General features: G+C 38.1%; 1 pseudogene; it reads left to right on the forward strand.

The window, feature by feature from the left end:
• Nucleotides 1-7,272: 7,272 nt before the first annotated feature.
• On the forward strand, nt 7,273-7,388 carry LOC127486260 (U2 spliceosomal RNA; annotated as a pseudogene).
• Nucleotides 7,389-8,483: the final 1,095 nt, after the last annotated feature.

Here is an 8,483-nt window from a genome sequence, read left to right on the forward strand (position 1 = left end):
CCTAAAACCATACTGGATGAGCACTTGGTGTTTAAACACTAGCTCCCTTGCCCTTCGTGGGAATAATTCTGAGGAATGCTGTCTACATACAGAATTCCTCAGTGAGATCAGGATGCTTCTCTGCCCACAGTGGAAAACTTCCTTGATAATGTGTTCTCTGTTGGTTTCTCTCCTTTGTCTTACTTTCCCACTCTCCTTGCAGTTTTTACAGAAATCTATTCTGTTAACTAATTACTTCCACCCTTGTCTCAATGCTTTTGAGGGAAGATAAAGGGTGGGGGGGGATCAAGATTTTTTTTTTAATTTGACAGATAGACAGTGAGAGAGACAGAGAGAAAGGTCTTCCTTCCATTGGTTCACCCCACAAATGGCAGCTACGGCTGGAGCTGCGCTGATCCAAAGTCCGGAACCAGGAGCTTCTTCCAAGTCTCCCATGCGGATGCAGGCGCCCAAGCACTTGGACCATCCTCCACTGCCTTCCCAGGCCACAGCAGAAAGCTGGACTGGAAGAGGAGCAACCGGGACTAGAACCCGGTGCCCATATGGGATGCCGGCACCACAGGTGTAGGATTAACCAACTGAGCCACAGCACCGGCCCCAAGGTATTGTTAAAGCAGTATGTGATGTACCTGTGATTCTGTAATTGGAATTTTTAAAAAAATTTACTTTAATTGTTTGAGAGTAAAGATGAGAGAGATGAGAGAGAGAGAGAGAATCTGTGTGTTAATGCATGCATCTGCTGTTCCCTCCCCAAATAACCAGTGCTGAAGATGGGGACAAAGAAATTAATCAAGGTCTTCAAACTCGGTGGCAGGTACCCAACTGTTTGAGCCATCAGTTGCTTTCTCTCAAGGTGCACAGTAGCAGGAAGCTGGAATCAGGAGCAGAGCTGGAACTTAATCCCAGATACTCCAACATGGGATGTGGAGATCTTAACATCTAGGTAAAACAGCTGCCTCATTTTTTTACTTTTAAAGTAAGTCAGTTTTTCAATGACAGTCACATTAAAATGAGTGATTAATTTCTCTCTCATTTCTCATAAAGGACCACTCATAGTCTCCTCCATTTCTTTATGTGATCTGATCACTGAATTAGCTCCCTGAGCCTGTCTTCTCTTCACCTTTTATGTGGATTGAGGCATAATCTAATGCTACCCTCTCACCAGCTTCCATGTAGTCCCCTGCCTATTTCTTAATTACATCTCACCGAAGAGGCAAGATTCAACTTACTCCTCATGTAGGATCTCTGTCCTTAATGTGCTGTACATTGAGACTTAATGCTATAACGAGTACTCAAACAGTATATTTCTCTTTGTGTTTCTATGGGGGTGCAAACTGTTGAAATCTTTACCTAATGTATACTAAACTGATCTTCTGTTAAAAAAAAAAGAAGAAATTATCAATTCCCAACTTGACTCTCACTGGGATTAAACATGACAATAGGTCTGATCTGATTTCATCATCATTTAAAAAATCATCTATTATTTTTCACTTTATGTTTGTGTCGGAGCAAACTGTTGAAATCTTTACTTAATGTATGCTAAACTGATTTTCTGTATATAAAGAGAATCGAAAATGAATCTTTATGTGAATGGAAGGGGAGAGGGAGTGGGAAAGGGGAGGGATGCGGGTGGGAGAGACGATATGGGGGGGAAGCCATTGTAATCCATAAGCCGTACTTTGGAAATTTATATTCATTAAATAAAAGTTAATGGATGGACAAAAACAAAACAAAACAAAAAGATATCAGCTGGACAACTCTACTCCAGGCATTAGGTCAAATGGGATCTCACTCCATTTATTAGACTCCATTTCCTTTTTTTCTTTTTAATATTTTCTTTGAAAAGCAGAGTTACAGAGAGGCAGAGAGAGAGAGATCTTCCATCTGCTGGTTCATTCCCCCAAGTGGCTGCAGTGGCCAGCACTGAGCCGATCTGAAGCTGGGAGCCAGGAGCTTCTTCCAGGTCTCCCACATGGGTGCAGGGGCCCAAGCACTTGGGCCATCTTCTACCACTTTCCCAGGCCATAACAGTGCTGGATTGGAAGTGGAGCAGTCGGGACTCGAACAGGCACCCATATGAGATGCAGGGGCCGCAGGCAGAGGCTTAGCCTACTGAACCACAGCACTGGCCCCTCAATTTCCTTTGTCATTGATTGGATGATCATTTTAATGGCTTTTACTGAGTAAATTACAACATCTAAGATTTTATTTTGAATTTGGAGCAAAAGAAGCCCAGGAGTATACAAGATAGGCCATATACTCCAATGAATTTATCAAAATTCTGCCATGTAATTTGCAGATGAAAACACAGTTAGAAATGTACCTTTGTACTGTTTTTTTTTGTGTAGTGTCATAAACACAAAAGAGTTGAAAGAAATAAGGTTAAATGTAGATTATGTGCTTTCTTACTTGAAAAAATAAAAAAAAAGGTAAGTATTTATTTTGAGATGATGGACTTTGGGCAAAAAGACAAAAGAGAAGTGATGCTGGGGTCCCCTGGAAGGAAGAGTTCTGCACTCTATTTCCTATCAAATTTCCATGAAGTAACAATAAGCCCATGAGCTTTCAGAGAAAGAAATAAGAGATATTGCAAGATTCCATGCAAAGAAAGGGTACATGGTATAATCTGAGGGTAGTTAGCCACTGATTGTCTCAGTAAAGTGTCTATGACAAGAGAAAGGAACTAACTTCTGTCCACCACTCTTCCCCTCATCCAGAATAACATAGAAGAACAAAAGGACCCCGGCTCCGGAAAAGGCCAGCAGAAAGCACTTGGGGCACCTCCCCAGGGACCAAAGGAGCAACTGCTGTGCACCAGTGCTAGCCTAGGTGATAGACAGATAGCAGTGACTAACGTATAGGACTTTACATAGGAGAGTGTTGGGAGTGGGCTAGGAAGGAGGAATTGGAGAAGTAGTCCTGAGGTGGGCAGTGCTTTGTCAGTTAGGGTGATCGAGGAATGTCTTAATGAGAAGAGTACACCTGAGAAAGACAGAAAGGAGGTGCAGAGTTATAGAGGAGGAACAGGAAAGGCACCTGCCAGGTCTTTGAGGAAGCATGGGTGCGTGCTCCGTGATCAGCAGGGCTGGCCCTGTGCTAGGTAAGTGGAAGGCGAAACAGAACAGGAGGGTAGAGAGATAATAAAGAGCCTTGTGAGAACTTTGCATAGAACAGGCACCAGTAAGTGATCAAGGCCAAGAAGTAATATGTAATGATTTAAAATATTAGTGTTTCCCTCAATTTAAGAACAAAATGGGGAAGCAATATACAATTAAAGTAAAGAATTTATAGGGTATCGAAATGATTCAGATGTGAGAGCAGTGATATGGAGCAAATAATAATGAGGAATAGTATGTAGTAGGATTCTGGATACGTTTGGAAATAGCACAAAGTTTGCTGACATAGTAAATGTAGAATGTGAAAGAAAAGAATGAAAGATGACACCTTTTTGGCCTTGGAACTGAAGGGTATTTCAGTTAGTTGACATGAAGACTATCGTGTGTAGAATAGGTTGAGTTGGAGGGTAAGGTCAGGGGTTTGGTGTGGGTATATCTCTGTATGTGGGCAACCCCATCCTTCCATCCTTGCCCCTTTGTTTTGATAATAAGGAAACTGCTGTGTCCCTTCTAAACTGCGGTGATTGCCACACCATGATTCCAAATTAATATCAGAGAGTGTTAGTTAGAAAGAGCAGATACTCTCCTCTTCTCTGTGACCTTATGTTGTTCAATTTTTTTTTCTAGAAAACTTTATTTAAGGCATACAAACTTCATGCATTTCATAAATACAACTTTAGGAACATAGTGATTGTTTTTACCCTGCCCTCTCTCCTACCCACACTCCCCACCCTTCTTCCTCCTCCCTCTCCTATCCCCATTCTTATTTTTTTAAGCAAGATCTATTTTAATTAACTTCATACACATGAGATTAAATCTATATCAAGTAAGGAGTTCAATAAATAGTATGAAAAAGAAAAACAAAAAACTGTTCCTTGACAGTCAAGACAAGGGCTGTTCAAAGTCATTACATCTCATTGTGTCAGTTTCATTTCTATGGATTACTTTTTAGGTGCTGTTAGTTATCAGAGATCAGGGAGAGCATATGGTATTTGTCCTTTTGGGACTGGTTTATTTCATTAAGTATGTTTTCCAGTTGTATCCATTTTATTGCAAATGACAGGATTTCATTTTTTTTTACTGCTGTGTAGTATTCCATGGTGTGCATATCCCATAATTTCTTTATCCAGTCTTCGGTTAGGAACATTAGAGTGATTCCATGTCTTAGTTATTGTGAATTGAGCTGCAATAAACATGGAGGGTACAGATAACTCTTTCATATGCTGATTTCATTTCCCTTGGGTAACTTCCCAGGAGTGGGATGGATGGGTCATATGAGATACTGTTCAAATTTTTGATCATTCCTTTAAGTTTACCTCACATGCTCAGCTATCTCCTATTTGGTCATTAAATGCAGAAATTTCTCCAGTGTTACATTATTTTCAAAATAAGCCCTTCCACAACTTTTCTTGTTCATTTCCACAACTACTGTCTGTATTATATGTTGGATTATTGTTAAAGTAAAATCACAACCTATATTTTTCATTTGAGATCAAACTAGGATTTGAGCCAATCAGTATGGACACCTTAGCCAAATGCTTTGTCCATCTCTTATCTTTTTTATGCACACAAATTCTTAGAAAATATTGGATGGGTAACAAGTGCATAAAACGTTAATGCTTTTGAAAACTATTGTTAAATTCTATCCAAAGAGGCAGGCATTAGTTCAGTGGTTAAGACATCACATCCCAAACCGGAGTGCCTGGGATTGGTATCCAGCTCTGAATTCTGATTCCAGCTTCCCGCTAATGCAGATACTGAGAGGCAGTGGTGATGGCTCAGGTAACTGGTTCCTGTCACTCGCATGAGGAGCCCAAATAGCACTCTTGGTTCTAGCTTCAGTGCTGACCCAGACCTAGTCATTGTGGGCATTTGGGGAGTGAACCAGTAGATGGGAGCTCTTTCTCTAAGATTCTGTTCTTCTTTCATTCAGTGTTATAAATAAATAAATAGGGGCGGGTGCCATGGCTCACTTGGTTAATCCTCTGCCTGTGGTGATGGCATCCCATATGGGCAGCGGGTTCTAGTCCCAATTGCTCCTCTTCCAGTCCAGCTCTCTCTGCTGTGGCCCAAGAAGGCAGTGGAGGAGGGCCCAGGTGCCTGGGCCCCTGCACCCACAAGGGAGACCAGGAGGAAGCACCTGGCTGCTGGCTTTGAATTGGCGCAGTGTCGGCCGTGGCGGCCATTTGGGGAGTAAACCAACGGAAGGAAGACCTTCCTCTCTTTCTCTCACTGTCTATAACTCTACCTGTCAAATAAATAAATAAATATTTTAAATCCCATCCAAAGTACTTTATGAGTCTCTTATTTACCAGAAATATATAACACGAGCAGGCTTGTTGGCATCTTTTCCAACTCAGAATGTTATCATTTTTGATACTGAATAACTTAAACATTTGAATGTATCTTAACATTTTATCTTTATTTGTTAACAATTTGCATTTTATTCTATGAATTACTTTTCCTTATTGCTTAATATTTTTTCATTCTGAATAGTTATATTTTCTGTCTTGAATTTTAAAAACGAAAGCATTAAAATGATCAATTTTCCATTGAAACTGCATTTTCCTTTGATAAAGTAATTTCCTGCATTCATTTCAGATGGGAACATACCTTTATTTGGTTTTATTCTTTTAACTCAGTGTTAGAAATGACCAATAGAAACAGATATATGGTGATCATCAAGATGGAGTCTTCCAGTGGAAATTGGATGGGAGAGAAGATAATGGAATAAACAGAAATCCTGTTTATAAATATATTGTTTAAATAGATTGGAATCTATTTAGTGGGTACTTGGGGATGAATTACCTTCTTTGTTAACTTGAAGTTTTCTTTTAAAAGTGTTAGAAACAAAGACTAATTTGGCACCGCTAAGTTGAAGTTATAAAAATCATATTAACATGGTCATTATAGATTTCTCAAATTTACAATAAAATCGCTTCTTGTAGGATTCTAACTTTAGGAGATAATTTTGTAAATAAGTTAATATACTTTTTAATGACCTTGGCTATTTCAGTTCCTCATAATTTTCAGAATTGTATTCAAAAGAAAATACATTGCATAATAGAATTCTGTGGAACCTTACTCATTTTCTTGTTATCTGAAATATGCAGAGAATGTCTTTTACATTAATTCTTAACTGTTTATGAAAATAATAGTGTGATTGTCTTTATAGAACTGCTCTAGCCTTAATTACATCTCTTCCAGGAAATAGATTTTTAGAACTATAAGTAATTTCTTCATATGAGAAAATACAGAAACTTGTTACATATTTATAAATTGGAAAATAGCTCTTGGCAGTAAATAACTTTGCTTTTTTACTAGTTTATATTCCCTACACAGTATGATGACTGCTCCAGTTCATAATTAGTCCTTGAAAGAATACATGTAGTAAGTTATTGAAAATACCAGGAAATAATAATTGCTATTTTATTTCTCAGAATGTCATTTTCATATCTACTTAACTCTTATTTTATTAAAAGAAAGCTGAAATGATCAGGGTTCAGATAGTGCCCTTTTTATTCTGAATTACATTATTATTTACATTGATTCGCTGAAATATGGGCTATTTCTATAATTTAAGCTAATATTTTTATCAAATCGAATCTTAACCAATGATAATACAGAAACCATGATATCTTAACCAATGATCTTAACCATTTACCAATAATCTTAACCATTTACCAATCTTAACCAATGATAATACAGAATAATAGAAAAGTGGTATTAAATGATGAAGGTAGAATTTGTCTCTTAAGTGATAGTTCACCAATATATTTCTTGTAGAACTCTGTTCACATTTGTGCAGAGAGGTTTATGTGCAAATCATACCTTCTGTTCAAGATTCTTGTCTTTCTACCTCACATACTTCGGATAACTCACACAGGTCACCATCCTTAACCCAATGCTAAGTCCTATCAGATATTCAATAATTTTGAATAGATTGATATAAAACCAAAGGTAGATATAGGTGAGAAAACACTTATTGACAAACACACTTTGTGGATGGACTAAATATAGTATATACTATTAGACAAAATATCTATATTAGTAGGGGATTATTATGAAGCTAAGGATTCAAGTCATCCAAATCTAAGGGAGTAGGGAGGTTAAGTAGTAAACTAACGAAGTCAAGGTTAATAGAGGTTACTACTTTATCGCTTCTCAGCCTTTTGGCTAAGATCAAGTGTAGTATCTGTTCTTATCAGTTTAATAGAGGTTACTACTTTATTAGGCTCTAGGCTTCTGAAACCTGAAGACAATGTACTTTCTCCCTTCTATTCCCATATCATGGTATCATGGACAAAATGGATATTCATGGCAAAGAAGAAGGACATGAAGGAAAGAAGGAACATTATATTAGCAATCACTTCCCGTTCTCTCCTACCCCTATCTCAAACAGCATGAATCTGTTTTCTAATTCTGAATTTGTCTATCCTGAACATTTCATGTAAATGGAATTCTATGGTATGTGGTCTTTTGTGGTTGGCTTCTTTTATTAAGTATAATGCTAGTTCATACTAGCTATAAATATATAAAACAGTACCTAATAATCACAAAGGGTTTATCCAAGGAAAAAAAGTTTAGTTTAGCCCTTGAAAATTAGTAGTTATATTTCAGCATTTTCAAAGAGTAAAGCACAAAAAATACATCTGATTATCTAGATACATAGAAAGCTTTGAAGAAAGTTTAGCAGCAATTCTTAATTAAAAACATGAACAGCAACAACAGTAACATGAATCTCCCTACCAGTAAAGGCATCTAAGGAAACTTGCGTCTTGCATCTATATTGATTCCATATTTTTTGTTGTAGCAAATTGAGGTGCTATCAACAAGGAAGTGCAAATGGATCAAAAGAGATATTTAAATAAATATGCCTGGGGCCGACACTGTGGTGTAGTGGGTAAAGCAGCCGCCTGCAGTGCTGGCATCCCATGTGAGTGCCGGTTCGAGACCCGGCTGCTCTGGTTCCAATCCAGCTCTCTGCTATGGCCTGGGAAAGCAGTAGAGGATGGCCTAGGTCGTTGGGCCGTGCACCCGCGTGGGAGACCCAGAGGAAGCTCCTGGCTCCTGGCTTCAGATTAGCACAGCTCTGGCCGTTGTAGCCAACTGGGGAGTAAACCTGCAGATGGAAGACCTCTCTCTCTCTCTCTCTGCCTTTCCTTCTTTCTCTGTATAACTCTTTCAATTAAATAAATAAATATTTTAAAAATAATTAAATAAATATGCCTGGAATTTTATAAAAATGATGAAAGACATGATCGCATTGATGCAAATATCTAAAAAAAATCTAAACTGGGTAAATACAGAAAAAGCACTGCTAGGTATATGGCACTAGAACTGTAGAAATTTATTTAAAAAAATAGC

The sequence above is a fragment of the Oryctolagus cuniculus genome, chromosome 8 (genome assembly GCF_051225735.1).
Source record: "Oryctolagus cuniculus isolate XC-2025 breed Fujian yellow rabbit chromosome 8, ASM5122573v1, whole genome shotgun sequence".
In the NCBI taxonomy this organism is placed as follows: Eukaryota; Metazoa; Chordata; class Mammalia; order Lagomorpha; family Leporidae; genus Oryctolagus; species Oryctolagus cuniculus.